The following is a 16,646-nucleotide window of genomic DNA, read 5'->3' as shown; positions in this document are numbered from 1 at the left end:
GTCACCAGTAATCAAACAAGTCTGTCATGTGCCATCTGATTAAATGCAGTGTGAAGAATAGAGCATCACTTTTGTGATATTCCTGCCAAAGATGCATAACTTAAATCCAATCAGGAGGAATCATCAGACAAACCTGAATTGAGGCGCATTTTACAAAATAACTGTCTTGCAGTCTTCTGAAGTGTAAAGGTTAAAAAATCAAAGAAAGATTGAAGCTGTGTTTCAGATTGCCACACTTGTCATTTTCTAAGTTTTAAAATTATAGCCATCCTGGAGGATGTGACGTGATATCTCATTGCAGTTTTTATTTGCATTTATCGTCTGGGTAATGCTGTTGAGCATATTTTCATATGCTTATTAGCCATTTTTATTTCTTCTTTGGGATAAGTCTATTCACATCCTCTGCCCATTTTAAAATTGTGTAGTCTTTATATTATTGCATTATAAGGGTTCCTCATAAATACAAGTCCTTCGTCAGTTGTATTGGCAAATATTTTCTCCCATTCTATGTTTATCTTTTCATGTTATTGATGGTGTCCTTTGAATAACAAAAGTTATAAATTTTGATAAAGTCTAATTTATCTCATTTTTCTTTCATTCATTGTGCTTTTAATGTCATATGTAAGAGAGGTTTGTCTTATCTTCAGTCATGAAGATTTTCCTGTTTTTATTTTCTAAGAGCAATGTAATGATAGCATTGTGGGTGATACTTAGTAATGAAAACGATACTGGAAAAAGAGGAAGGTCTTTGCTCCATTTTGAATTAATTTTCACACATGATAGAAAGACTCTCCCTTCATTCTTTTGCATATGATATTCAGTTGTCCCACCACCATTTGTTGAAAAGACTATTCTTTCTCACATTGAATTATCTTGTCACCTTTGTTGAAAATCAGTTGAACACAAGTGTGAGAGTTTATTTCTGGGCTCTCAATTCTTTTTCGTTGACCTATGTTTATTCTTACGTCAGTACTATGCTATCATGATATTATAGCTTTATGGTAAGTTTTAAAATCAGGAAGTATTAATTCATCAACTTTACTCTTCTTTTTCAAAATTATTTTGGCTCTTTTGGGTTCCTTGCATTTCCATATGTATTTTAGCATCAGCTAAAATTTAATCTATCTTTCAAAGTAGGGGTGACATTTCAACAACAAGTAAGAAAGTATGTTTTTCAAAAGTATACTAAATGGAGACAGCACTTTGGAAATGGGTATTTGGAAATGGGATTTTGTTGTTGTTGCTGCTCCTGAAAAATACACACATAAATCCTTCTGCCTCTACAATAAAAAATTTGGAAACAACTTTTTAGATTTTAAAAGATCTCACAAATGAAGAATGTCAGTGGATTTTGAATACATCAGAAAAAAACTAAAGATGCAGCTAATGCTATTGGTTTGGAACAGCAACTGATGGCTTTCAAAGAAGATGGAAGGTTACCAGGCCGTTTTTTTTTTGTTTTTTTTTTTTAAAGAGTTAAGGTCTTGCTCTTTGTCCATGCTGGAGTGCAGTGGCCCAATCATGGTTCACTGCATCACTACAACCTCAAACTCCTGGGCTCAAGAGAGCTTTCCGCCTCAGCCTTTTGAGTAGCTAGGACTACAGGTGCACACCACCATGCCTGGATAATTTTTACAAATTTTTTTGTAGAGATAGAATCTTGCTGTGTTGCCCAGGCTGATCTAAAACTTCTGGCCTCAAGCGATCCTTCTGTCTCCCAAAGCACTGGGATTGCAGGTGTGAGTCCCCACCCCTGGCCTCACTGTCTTTTTGCTTATTCTCTGCTCTGTGGTATAAAGATATTGTTGAAAATGTAAAAAAAAAAAAAAAAAAAAAAAAAGGCCTGTACATACCCCTATGGGTTATAGTGATAAGAAAAAGAGGAAGCCTTTATGTTGATGTTGATATGTAGTAGAGAAAGCCCAGCTATTGGAGAAACTGGATAGTAGTTTAAATGTGAAATGTCTTACAAAAGAGTATGGTGTTGGAATGACCACCATACATGACCTAAAGAAATAGAAGGATATATGTATACATATATATGAACATATAGAAGGATACACACACACACACACACACACATATTATTCAGCCACATTTAAAAAACAATGAAATCCTGTCCTTTACGGCAATATGGATGGACCTGCAGGCCATTGTGTTAAGTGAAATAAACTAAGCACAAAAAGATAAATATAGCATGTTCTCATTCATATGTGGGAGCTAAAAAAGTAGATCTCATGAAAATAAGGAATAGATTTGTGGTTACCAGAGACGGGGAAGGGGAGGAGGGGATATGAAGGGAAAATAAATAATATAAAAGTATTTATTACCACTGAAGTATACACTTAAAAATGGTAAAGATGGACCAGCCATGGTTGCTCATGCCTGTAATCCCAGCACTTTGGGAGGCCGAGGTGGGTGGATCATTTGAGGTCAGGAGTTCAAGACCAACCTGGTCAACATGGTGAAACCCCATCTCTACTAAAAATGCAAAAATTAGCCAGGCATGGTGGCGCATGCCTGTAATCCCAGTTACTCAGGAGGCTGAGGCAGGGGAATAGCCTGAACCCAGGAGGCGGAGGTTGTAGTGAGCTGAGACGGCGCCACTGCACTCCAGCCTGGACAACAGAGCGAGACTCCATCTCAAAGAAAAAAGGTAATGCTCACTTCGGCAGCACATATACTAAAATTGGAACGATACACAGAAGATTAGCATGGCCCCTGCGCAAGGATGACACGCAAATTCGTGAAGCGTTCCATTTTTTTTTTTCAGCACCACACCCCACCTATTCCAAAATTGACCACGTAGTTGGAAGTAAAGCACTCCTCAGCAAATGTAAAAGAACAGAAATTATAACAAACTGTCTCTCAGACCACAGTGCAATCAAACTAGAACTCAGGACTAAGAAACTCACTCAAAACCGCTCAACTACATGGAAACTGAACAACCTGCTCCTGAATGACTACTGGGTACATAATGAAATGAAGGCAGAAATAAAGATGTTCTTTGAAACCAATGAGAACAAAGACACAACATACCAGAATCTCTGGGACACATTCAAAGCAGTGTGTAGAAGGAAATTTATAGCACTAAATGCCCACAAGAGAAAGCAGGAAAGATCTAAAATTGACACCCTAACATCACAATAAAAAGAACTAAAAAAGCAAGAGCAAACACATTCAAAAGCTAGCAGAAAGCAAGAAATAACTAAAATCAGAGCAGAACTGAAAGAAATAGAGACACAAAAAACCCTTCAAAAATTAATGAATCCAGGAGCTGGTTTTTTGAAAGATCAACAAAATCGATGGACTGCTAGCAAGACTAATAAAGAAGAAAAGAGAGAAGAATCAGATAGGCGCAATAAAAAATGATAAAGGGGATATCACCACCGATCCCACAGAAATACAAACTACCATCAGAGAATACTACAAACACCTCTACGCAAATAAACTAGAAAATCTAGAAGAAATGGATAAATTTCCTCGACACATACACCCTCCCAAGACTAAACCAGGAAGAAGTTGAATCTCTGAATAGACCAATAACAGGCTCTGAAATTGTGGCAATAATCAATAGCTTACCAACCAAAAAAAGTCCAGGACCAGATGGATTCACAGCCGAATTCTACCAGAGGTACAAGGAGGAGCTGGTACCATTCCTTCTGAAACTATTCCAATCAATAGAAAAAGAGGGAATCCTCCCTAACTCATTTTATGAGGCCAGCATCATCCTGATACCAAAGCCTGGCAGAGACACAACAAAAAAAAGAGAATTTAGACCAATATCCTTGATGAACATTGATGCAAAAATCCTCAATAAAATACTGACAAACCAAATCCAGCAGCACATCAAAAAGCTTATCCACCATGATCAAGTGGGCTTCATCCCTGGGATGCAAGGCTGTTCAACATACGCAAATCAATAAATGTAATCCAACATATAAACAGAACCAAAGACAAAAATCACATGATTATCTCAATAGATGCAGAAAAGGCCTTTGACAAAATTCAGCAACGCTTCATGCTAAAAACGCTCAATAAAGTAGGTATTGATGGGACGTATCTCAAAATAATAAGAGCTATCTATGACATACCCACAGCCAATATCATACTGAATGGGCAAAAACTGGAAGCATTCCCTTTGAAAACTGGCACAAGACAGGGATACCCTCTCTCACCGCTCCTATTCAACATAGTGTTGGAAGTTCTGGCCAGGGCAATCAGGCAGGAGAAGGAAATAAAGGGTATTCAATTAGGAAAAGAGGAAGTCACATTGTCGCTGTTTGCAGATGACATGATTGTATATCTAGAAAACCCCCATTGTCTCAGCCCAAAATCTCCTTAAGCTGATAAGCAACTTCAGCAAAGTCTCAGGATACAAAATCAATGTACAAAAATCACAAGCATTGTTATACACCAATAACAGACAAACAGAGAGCCAAATCATGAGTGAACTCCCATTCACCATTGCTTCAAAGAGAATAAAATACCTAGGAATCCAACTTACAAGGGATGTGAAGGACCTCTTCAAGGAGAACTACAAACCACTGCTCAATCAAATAAAAGAGGATACAAACAAATGGAAGAACGTTCCATGCTCATGGGTAGGAGAATCAATATGGTGAAAATGGCCATACTGCCCAAAGTAATTTATAGATTCAATGCCATCCCCATCAAGCTACCAATGACTTTCTTCACAGAATTGGAAAAAACTGCTTTAAAGTTCATATGGAACCAAAAAAGAGCCCGCATCGCCAAGTCAATCCTAAGCCAAAAGAAGAAAGCCGGAGGCATCACGCTACCTGACTTCAAACTATACTACAAGGCTACAGTAACCAAAACAGCATGGTACTGGTACCAAAACAGAGATATAGATCAATGGAACAGAACAGAGCCCTCAGAAATAATGCCGCCTATCTACAACCATCTGATCTTTGACAAACCTGACAAAAACAAGCAATGGGGAAAGGATTCCCTATTTAATAAATGGTGCTGGGAAAACTGGCTAGCCATATGTAGAAAGCTGAAACTGGATCCCTTCCTTACACCTTATACAAAAATTAATTCAAGATGGATTAAAGATTTAAATGTTATACCTAAAACCATAAAAACCCTAGAAGAAAACCTAGGCAATACCGGTAATTCAGGACATAGGCATGGGCAAGGACTTCATGTCTAAAGCACCAAAAGCAATGGCAACAAAAGCCAAAATTGACAAATGGGATCGAATTAAACTAAAGAGCTTCTGCACAGCAAAAGAAACTATGATCAGAGTGAACAGGCAACCTACAAAATGGGAGAAAATTTTCGCAACCTACTCATCTGACAAAGGGCTAATATCCAGAATCTACAATGAACTCAAACAAATTTACAAGAAAAAAACAACCAACCCCATCAAAAAGTGGGTGAAGGATATGAACAGACACTTCTCAAAAGAAGACATTTATGCAGCCAAAAAACACATGAAAAAATGCTCATCATCACTGGCCATCAGAGAAATGCAAATCAAAACCACAATGAGATACCATCTCACACCAGTTAGAATGGCTGTCATTAAAAAGTCAGGAAACAACAGGTTCTGGAGAGGATGTGGAGAAATAGGAACACTTTTACACTGTTGGTGGGACTGTAAACTAGTTCAACCCTTGTGGAAGTCAGTGTGGCAATTCCTCAGGTATCTAGAACCAGAAATACCATTTGACCCAGCCATCCCTTTACTGGGTATATACCCAAAGGATTATAAATCATGCTGCTATAAAGACACATGCACACGTATGTTTATAGCAGCACTATTCACAATAGCAAAGACTTGGAACCAACCCAAATGTCCAACAACAATAGACTGGATTAAGAAAATGTGGCACATATACACCATGGAATGCTATGCAGCCATAAAAAATGAAGAGTTCATGTCCTTTGTAGGGACATGGATGAAACTGGAAACCATCATTCTCAGCAAACTATCGCAAGGACAAAAACCCAAACACCGCATGTTCTCACTCATAGGTGGATATCGAACACTGAGAACACATGGACACAGGAAGGGGATCATCACACTCTGGGGACTGTTGTGGGGTGGGGGGAGGGCAGAGGGATAGCATTAGGAGATATACCTAATGCTGAATGATGAGTTAATGGGTACAGCACTCCAACATGGCACATGTATACATATGTAACAAACCTGCACATTGTGCACATGTACCCTAAAACTTAAAGTATAATAATAATAAATAAAAAGAAAGGTAAAGATGGCAAATTATGTATGTATATTTTACCTCAATAAAACATGAAGAAGAAACAGAAATATAAACTGTTGAAGTTCTGTGGTGAAGGTTATGAACAGAAGTTAATTAAAAATAGAAAAACGCATAAAGCTAAAAATGAATTATCTTGATCATATATTGTAAGAGTGGACCCATCAGCATTCCAGTGAATACATGCCATTTAATGGTATGCTGTTCATAAAACAAGCAAAGATCTTTCATGGTGGACTAAAAATTAAAGGGAACTGTGAACCAAAAAATAAAGGGAACTGTGAACCAAAAAATTAAGGGAACAGGCTGGCATTAACTTTTTAAAGATTTGTGGTGAATGAGCATCTGCTGATCACAAAGCAGCAGAGAAATTGACTAGTTTTCCAAGGAATCGCTGATGAAAATCAGATACCAGAACAAGTCTATAATGCTAATGAAACATTACTGTTTGGTGTTATTGCCCCAGAAAGACACTGACTACAGCTGATGAGATAGTTCCTATAGGAATTAAGGATGCCTATGACAGAGTAACTCTACTGGGATGTACTAATACAGCAGACATGTATAAGTATAAACTTGCTGTGATAGTAAAAAGCTTGCATCTTTACACTTTTTTTAAGGAATGAATTTCTTGCCAGTCTTTTTTTATGCAACAAAAAGGCATGGATCACCAGCGACATTTTTTCTGATTGGTTTCACAAACATTTTACACGAATGACTTGCGTTCACTGGGAAGCTGGACTGTATGACAACCGGAAGATTTTGTTATTCCTTGACAGCTGTTCATCCTCCAGCTGAAATTGTCATCAAAATAGTGTTTATGCCGTGGAATTCCCCTCAAATGTTCATTAATTCACCCATGTGACCAAGGTATATTTAGATTAATGAAGAATAAATATAAAAACACTGTCTTGAACAGCATGCTAGAAACAGTGAACAGAGGCATGGATGTGGAAGGTTTGCAGAAGGAGTTTAGCATGAAGGATGCCGTGTATGCTGTTGCCAATACTGGGAACACAGTGACTAAAGACACAGTTGTGCATACTTGGCATAATCTCTGGCCTGTGACTATTTTCAATGATGATGATGAACAAGGTGGTGACTTTGAAGGATTTTGTATGTCAAGTGAGGAAAAAATGATATCTGACCTCCTTACATATGCAAAAAGTATACCTTCAGAGTCTGTGGGTAAGCTGGAAGAAATGGATATTGAAGACATTTTTAACATCAGTACTGAGACTCCAGTTGTTCATTTGTTGACCAGTGGTGAAATAAATGTTTCTGAATCAAGGTGATTGTGATAACAGCAATGATGAAGATGATGATGTTTAACACAGTAGAAAAAGTGCCCATACGTGACATGGCAAAAATATGTGATGGGCTTATTGAAGGACTAGAGCAGCATGCATTCATAACAGAACAAGATATATTGGTCAGCTTATAAAATTAAAGAGTGACTTCTAAATCAAAAACTGTTGCTAATGAAGCAGATGACTCTGGAGGAAACACTTTAAAAAGCCATCCAGCAGATGTGTCCTTATCCCTAGAGGACCCACTTCCTGGTCCCTCAGTTGCTTCCAATATTTTATCTCACCTAAAAAAATAAAATACTGTGTACACAATAACCCTTTAATCAAAACATAGAATTGTAGGTTGTTGCTGTTGTCTAACAGCTGATACAGATATTCTGGTGATGCTACTGTGTTGTTACCGTGAATGCATTATTTTTCACTTTGTTAATGGTATGCCTTAATTTTTCCTGATAAGTACTTATGTGTGAATATGTGTAAGAGAGTGATTGCTTGTCATTATAGTGTATAAATTCAAAGTTGGGATTGATGGTGATGCCAAACAACCACAGATCATTTACATGGGTGGCTGAGCTAGTGACACCTTTGCTTTCTGATTGTTCAGTGTACACAAGCTGTTTTATGTGCAAAATTATTAAAAATATTGTATAAAATTACCTTCAGCCAATGTGTGTAAGTTGTATATATAAAACATAAGTGAATTTCATGTTTAGACTTAGATTTTATTTCCAAGATACCTCATTATATATATGCAAATATTCCAAAATCCAAAAAAATTCCAAACCTGAAACACTTCTAGTCCCAAGCATTTTGGAAGAGGGTACTAAACCTGTAATCTTTTTTTTTTTAAACTGTTAAAACTTTCTTGTTATTTTTGTTTCTGTTTTTGTTTTTTGAGATGGGGGTCTCACTCTGTCACCCAGGCTGGATTGCAGTAGTGCGATCATGGCTCACTGCAGCCTCGACTTCCTGAGCTCAAGCAATCCTCCCACCTCAGCCTCCCATGTACTACCATGCCTGGCTAATGTTTGTATTTTTTGTAGAGACGGGGTTTTGCCGTGTTGCCCAGGCTGGTCTTAAACTCCTGAGCTCAAGTGATCCACCCGCCTCAGCCTCCCAAAGTGCTGGGATTACGGGTATGAGCCACCGTGCCCAGCCTTATGGATAATTTTTTTCTTTTTTTTTTTTTTTTGAGACAGGTTCTTGCTCTGTCGCCCAGGCTGGAGTGCAGTGGCGCAATCTGGGCTCACTGCAAGCTCCACCTCCCGGGTTCACGCCATTCTCCTGCCTCAGCCTCCTGAGTAGCTGGGACTGCAGGCGCCCACCACCACACCCAGCTAATTTTTTATATTTTTAGTAGAGACGGGGTTTCACTGTTTTAGCCAGGATGGTCTCGATCTCCTGACCTCGTGATCCACCCGCCTTGGCCTCCCAAAGTGCTGGGATTACAGGCGTAAGCCACCGCGCTCAGCCCTTATGGATAATTTTTTATGTGCAGGAACTGTTATAAGAATTTTACAAGCATTGCCTCCTTTAATCCTCGCAACAGTGCTATGGATGAGGTAAGTGCAGAGAGTAAGTGACTTGTGTGAGTGCTCAGTGAATGGAAGAGCTAGGATTTAAACCTGGGTGGTCTGGCTCTAGTCATTTTTTTATATCCACAGTATAGTCTGCCAAATTCCAAATTAACTTTACATTTGCCTCAATGCCAGCCAATCTAATCTTCTTACTAACTTGCTCATGCATTATGCTGGACTGATTTCAGTATTCTGTTCTAAGTCAGTTATGCAAACTATTTTCCTTATTTGTTTATATCTCTTCTCTCTGACTACTAGATCTTTCTTAGCCTCCGAAAATCCAGGTCAAGTTCCATCTACAACTACTTTCAAATACAATTGTCCTTTGGTATGTGTTGAGGGTTGGTTTCAGGACTCCCCTCAGATATCTATCAAAATCTGTGGGTGCCCATGTTCCTTATATAAAATGGCATAGTATTTACATATAACATAAGTACATTTTCCTGTATGTTTTAAATGTTCTCTGGATTACTTATCGTACCTTATGCAATGTAAATACTATGTAAATAGTTGTATTGTTTTTAAATTTGTATTATTTTTTATTTTCTTTTTTTTTCAAATATTTTCGTTCTGCAGTTGGTTGAATCTGAGGTTGGTTGAATCCAAGGATGGGGAACCCATGAATATAGAGGGCTGACTGAATATGCTCCCTTTTTTCTGAACTTTTTAGTGTATTGGTAGTACTGTGAGTTTTACCATTTCATCATTCTCATTTTCTTTATGGTGCTAACATATTTTTCAAGAAGACAATCAGTTCTTTGGTGCAGAAATTTAAGAGACAGTAGGAAAAAAGAAAAAACAAAAGACACCGAGATATATAGAGTTTAACTGGCTGTGGTCTTATAAGTTATCATTAATGGATTTAAAGTAGAACTTAACTTTTCTTTTCCTGGTCCACTATCTCTGTCATCATTCCCTCCTGCCTCCCAATTTAGTAAATTTTGATTTAGTATTTGTTGTCTTATTTAATATCTGCATTTGTTGGTAATATAGACATACCCTAATGCTATGAGACCAATGAGGCAATAATGATGCACATTTCCAAAAAAATGCAACCTAGGCAAGTAAGAGATATTTTCTGTACAGATTGGTGCTGATGGGAAGGATTGAAATCAATATTAGCAAGAATGAAGATAGTTTTGGTAAATCACATTACTTTTCTGATGCACAGAGTGTATTTTGATGTCATTAAGGAAAGAAATGCTGAATCTGGTACATAATAAACATGCAGTAGACATTATTTGGGTATGTTTGATTATGAAATATAATTCTAAGTAGTAATACACTTTTGTGCTTCTAGCCCAGGCTTGAGATGTAAACTAAAGGGAAGAAATATAATTTCAAAAAGTATTTTAGAAGAAATTGTTGTCACAATCATAAGTGAGTTATTGTAAAGTATTTCTAACATTAAAAAAAGCCTTTTGTGAAATTGTAATTTAAAATAAATTGTGGAGAATAAGTTCAGAGTTCTGGTGGCTTAAAAGTAAAAACATGTATTTGTTCTGGAGAGGAGAAATTATTTCAGGGAGAAAAAGTACAAATGAAAATCAACAATAAGTACATTTTCATTTTGTATCCCTAACTTAGCATCTATTTTTTATGCCTTATTATTTCTTACATTTGGGGTGAAATAGTGAAACAGTGATCTATAAATTTATTATTTTTGCTTCCTAACTCCATTTGACAAAAGTTTTATTCATACCCTGGCTTAATGTAGGTTTTGTTACCAGATAATTACATTAGTCCCGTATATGGTGACCAGAGTCATGATGCTACATAAAACTTCTGATGGTGAAGCTATAAAGACATGCTCAGCTCAAAAGACAAAAAGTAAATTCTGAAGGACATCCTCTTTTTCCTTCTTTTCTCGCTCTCTCCATTCCTCACTTGACCAAGTTCTTGTTAGAGCCTACAAATGGCTATTTGGATTTAAAAGGGGGAGGGGAATCCTACTAATTGAGTTCCAGACAAGTTCTGTTTGTTACTTTTCAGTAAGAAAGAAGTTTTTGTAGTAAACTTTCCAGCTTAAAAGCAATATAATCAGAAGAGTTTTAATAATGAGTAAAAGCTCCCACTCACTCCCTTCAAAATAAAACCATTATAGTAGGAAGCTGTTTAGATATCATAGGCATAACTGTTAGAAAATAATTGAAATTTTGTTCATTAAAATAGTAACAGGAATTAATTGCTGTTTTCAAGCGAGAATAAACTGTTGAAGGATGGATCTGTTCAGTCATTTTGATAGTGTAGGAATTTTTAAAATACATAAACTGGTGATCCTTAGTGCATTCTCTTTTCTTGCAGGATTCCTATAGCATGGGTAAAATAGTTTATTCTAACATTGTCTAAAGTAGCAAAAAAAAAAGTAAATTTTAAATAATATGAAATGGAATAAACTCTAGAACATGTAGGTGAAAGAACATTATGAAGCTGTTAAAGTTATGATTTTAAAGAGTATATAATCTGGGAAAGTATACCTCACAAAATATTACATAAAAGGATATTTTACACACAGATTATTACCCTGATTCTGTACAGTACGTACACATGCATATGTATTAATAGAAAAAATATGCCAGTATAGTGGCTGAGATTGTCATGAGGATTAGGAGCACTGATGTTTTTATATAATGAAGGTTTATTACTCTTATCACAAGAAACTTTTTTTTTTTTTGAGACGGAGTCTTGCTCTGTTGCCCAGGCTGGAGAGCAGTGGCGCAATCTCGGCTCACTGCAAGCTCCACCTCCCGGGTTCACACTGTTCTCCTGCCTCAGCCTCCCGAGTAGCTGGGACTACAGGCGCCCGCCACCATGCCTGGCTAACTTTTTGTATTTTTAGTAAAGACGGGGTTTCACCGTGTTAGCCAGGATGGTCTCAATCTCCTGACCTCGTGATCCACCCGCCTCGGCCTCCCAACGTGCTGGGATTACAGGCATGAGCCACCGTGCCCGGCCCACAAGAAACTTTTAAAACAAATTTTCAGTTAAACTGAATGAGTAGAGGTTTGACCTAAAACTAAGATTTACTATTGAGTTTTTTTTTTTTAGTTTGAGTGCTGTGTCAATTCTAGAGACTACATATTATGTCCTGTTCATATCTTTCTAGGAGGATTTGCTTCATTCATAGACGATTTATAGGTTTCTGAACTTTATGTACCAAAAATAAATGGTCAGAATTGATGCTTCTGTAGGAGACCCTCAAGTCCCATAATGGCATTTATTTCTATTATAATCTTTTGGGGAATGCCACGTGAGTGGCATTTAGATTGAAAACATGAGTACAATTAGATTTATGTAATTCTCTGTGACTGTGAGAAGGATTTTTGTGAGGAGGATTTTGTACAATGAAATGATAATAATCAGCCCTTGCATTCTGCAGGATTTAGGAATGCCACCCTTTACCAAAGTTAAGTAGAAAATATTAAGTGTAGGGCTAGTGAGTCTGAGGAGCACATAAGCACCTGAAGAGAATTTTGTTTATGCTAAGAAGTGTACTCCTTTGCATTTAGCTGTAAATTGTATAATAAAGTTGCCTAACTAAGGTTTTACTATCTCAACTCCCCTAAACACATGTTGTGTTTTACCTGGTAACAGATATCCTAAATGTAGGTAGAAATTAATTCACCTCCATGTACTACTTTAGGTTATAGAAATGCTTATTGGGTTCTTTCATTGCAAGCAACTGAAGTTGGATGACAAAGTAAAATGGGCATTTATTGAAGGATGTTATGGTGGCACATAGAATTGAAAGAACAGAATATTCAGATCAATTCAAAAGAAAAAAGTAGGTCAACTTTGGTGCTCCCAGCAGTGCGATGCATGAACTTATTTGTGGAAGAATGTTTCTCAAATTGTCTGCAGCAAAAAACATCTATATCTGTTTTTTTTTAACTCAATATTTTTTCGTTTTTTAAAACATATATTTTTAATTTTTGTGGGCATGTAGTAGGTGTATATAGTTATAGGGTACATGAGATGCTTTCATACAGGGATGCAATGCATAGTAATCACATCATGGAGAATGAGGTATCCATCCCTTCAAGCATTTATCCTGTGTGTTACAAACAATCCAATTATACTTTTTAAAGTTATTTTTAAATGTACCATTAAATTATTATTGACTATAGTTACCATGTTTTGCTATCAAATAGTAGGTCTTATTCATTATTTCTGTTTTTTTGTGTTTTTTTTTTTGTATCAGTTAACCATCCCCACCACCCCCTAACCTCCCCCACTACCCTTCCCAGCCTCTGGTAACCATCCTTTCTCTCTCTCTCTCTCTTTCTCTCTCTCTCTCTCTCTCTCAGTTCATCTGTGTCCATTTTTAGATCCCACAAATAAGTGAGAACCTGCAATGTTTGTGTTTCTGTGCCTGGCTTATTTTGTGTAACATAATGATCTCCAGTTCCATCCATGTTGTTGCAAATGACAGGATCGTATTCTTTTTTATAGCTAAATAGTACTCCATTGTGTATACGTACCACATTTTCTTCATTCATCTGTCAATGGACATTTAGGTTGTTTCCAAGTCTTGGCTATTGTGAACGGCTGCAACAAACATGGGAGTGCAGATATCTCTTCGATATGCTAATTTCCTTTCTTTTGGGTATACCCAGCAGTGGGATTGCTGGGTCATGTGGTAACTCTACTTTTAATTTTTTGAGGAACCTCCAAACTGTTCTCCGTAGTGGTTGTACTAATTTACTTTCCCATCAACAGTGTATGAGGGTTCCCTGTTCTCCACATCCTTGCCAGCATTTGTTATTGCCTGTCTTTTGGATATAAGCCCTTTTAACTGGGGTGAGTCTGTATTTTTTCTCTTAAATAATTATTTTGGTTTTGAGCTTATTACTATGTTTATACATAAATACTGGTTAATTTTGATAGTTTCATTATTTCATTAGTCAGCATATCTCTGTAGTTGTCTTTGACATAGCCTTTTGCTTCAGTGCTCAGCTACCTTCCTGTATTTTGTTTTATGTTTTTGTCTTCTGAAAATTTCCCTTTCTTTCAGTTACATGTTTAAAGAGATGATGTTTTAGTTTGGGCTTCTACAGCAGATTACCATAGATAGGTTGGCTTAAACAGCAGACAGTTATTTTTCATGGTTCTGGAGTCTGGAAGTATAAGATCAGAGTGCCAGCATGGTTGTTTCTGGTGAGGGCTTCCTTCCTGATTATGTCCTCACATGCCATTTCTTTGATTTGTGCATGTGGAGAGAGATCTCATGTGTTTTTCTCTTTTTAATTTAATCATAAGGGCTCTATCCCCACAGCCTCATCCAAACCTAAATAACTCCTAAAGGCCCCACCTCCAAATCTCATCATATTGGGGATTAAGTCTTCAAGATATGAAGGGAGGCTGGGGAGACACACAGTCATTTAGTCTACAGCAGATGGTTTTTAAATTTTATCCAGCATTTTTAGATGTTTTGTGCTATGAAGGTTGCTCAGAGTATCTAATTTACTTTGTTTCCAGAAATGAAAGTCTCAGTCTCTTCAACCTCAACTAAAAATAACTTTGCTTAAAAATGCACCAGATTATTTTACTCCCCTGCTTACTATCTTTTAAAGTGTTACATGGCCCCTTCATCTGGCGGTCCCTCTCTCTTCAGCCTCATTTTACATTACTTTCTCTTTCATTTGGTATTGTTAATCACTGTTGGTTTTCTTTCCCAAGTCAACCTTGCTCTCAACTCCCGCTTATTATTATTTTTCCTGCCTCACATCCCTCAGCTCCTTCTTTATATCTCAACTGAAGTGTTTCAGAGACTTTCTGGATCTTTTTATAATGGGTTAGTGCCTGTCGATGTGCTCCCCTAGCATTCTGTGCCTTCCTATTTATTACATATATTGATTGTTCTTCTAATTACTTCTTTACGTCTGTTTTCTGTCAAAGCACAGGGAATGTGTTTGCCTCCTTCATCACTATATCCTTAGTTAATAAATAGCATGGTGCCTGGCATATAGTAGACACTTTAAAAATATTTGCTGTTGAATATATAACATTGATATTTAAGATTCATTATTACCCTATCTTATGAATTAAGTAGCTCAGGTAGTGATATTACAATTAAGTCATTCTCTTGATTAAGTTTGAATTGGTTTTTTTTTTAATTTGTCTTTAGGCCCTAGACATTTTGAATTAATCTGATTTTGTATGAAATAATTTTAAACTTACAGAAAAGTTGCAAGAATATTACAGAAGAGTTCATATATACTCTTTACCCAGCTTTCCTTAATGTTAAAACGTACTCAATCGTAGTGCAATTACCAAAACTAGGAGATTAACATGTTGGTATAATATTACTGACTCAACTACAGACCTTACTCAAGTTTTACCAGGTTTTTTTCTTCATGTCCTTCTTGGTGCCAGGAACCAATTCAGGATCTCACGTTGCATTTGGTTGTTGTGACTCTTCAGTATCCTTCACTCTGTGACACTTCCTTAGTCATGACTTTAACACTTTGATGCGTATTGTACTTTGATAATTGATTTGTACAATATCTAAGTTTATTTCTGCCTGATGTTTTCTCATTTTTGGATTCAGGTTGTGCCTTTTTGTCAAGAATACCAGAGAAGTGATGTTGTGTCCTTCATAGTGCATTTTTTTCAGGGGGTACCTGTAGTTGCTATGTCTTATTTTATTGGTAGTATTAACCTTGATTACTTGTTTAAAGTGGTGTCTGCCAAGTTTCTCCATGGTAAAGTTACTGTTTCTCCCTTTGGATTGATAAATATCTTCTTGTTCCTCAAACTTTGACCCATTGATTTCTATTATCTATGGATGGATCTTGCTCGCAAGGGTTACTACTGTGGTATTTGCCTAGTGGTAATTCTGTATTTTTCTCATTTCTTCTACATTTATTAATTAGAATTATTCTATAAGGAAGAGCTGTTCTTTCTCACACATTTATTTATTCAGTTATTTATTCATATCAACATGGGCCTTTGAATATGTGCTTTATTCTATGGATTATAATCTAGTACTGTTACTGTCATTTATTTTATTGCTTTGGTCATTGGGAGCTTCTTCAAGTTGGAAGAATTTATGTCATTTTGATCTGCCACCATTCTTTTGGGAAAGTTTCTTATTTTCTGGTATCATAAGGTATTCCAGGCTCACCTTGTATTTTCCCTGACCCAGCCCTGGAAATCAACTTCTTCTCCTAAGACCCCTGACTCCTTTTATTTGGAGAATGTTATTTAGGAACCAAGATCTGAGTGCTAGACTTATTGTTACTAGACTATTATTGCTGCTAGACTCTACCAGCAGAGGAGCTAAGAAATATGTGTGTGTGTGTGTGTGTCTGTCTGTCTGTCTTTGTGTATGAACTTTGTATACACACTGATAAGGTTTGGCTCTGTGTTCCCACTCAAATCTCATCTTGTATCTCCCATAAATCCCACTTGTTATGGAAGGGACCAAGTGGGAGTTGATTGAATCTTGAGGGCAGGTCTTTCCCATGCTCTTCTCATGATAGTGAATGGGTCTCATGAGATTT

At 36.9% G+C, this 16,646-nt stretch overlaps 1 protein-coding gene and 1 non-coding gene across 5 annotated transcripts in view; both read left to right on the top strand.

Moving 5' to 3' along the window:
• The window catches only part of XPR1 (xenotropic and polytropic retrovirus receptor 1), a 242,717-nt gene that overhangs the window by 120,832 nt on the left and 105,239 nt on the right, over positions 1-16,646 (top strand). The window lies entirely within an intron of this gene.
• On the top strand, positions 2,660-2,766 carry LOC112206959 (U6 spliceosomal RNA). The gene has a single exon (XR_002941431.1). It is a non-coding gene; the product is annotated as a U6 spliceosomal RNA (small nuclear RNA).

Source organism: Pan troglodytes, chromosome 1 (assembly GCF_028858775.2).
Source record: "Pan troglodytes isolate AG18354 chromosome 1, NHGRI_mPanTro3-v2.0_pri, whole genome shotgun sequence".
Classification (NCBI taxonomy): Eukaryota; Metazoa; Chordata; class Mammalia; order Primates; family Hominidae; genus Pan; species Pan troglodytes.
Note: the sequence above shows the minus strand (reverse complement) of the source record. Positions and strands in the feature narration are given on the sequence as shown.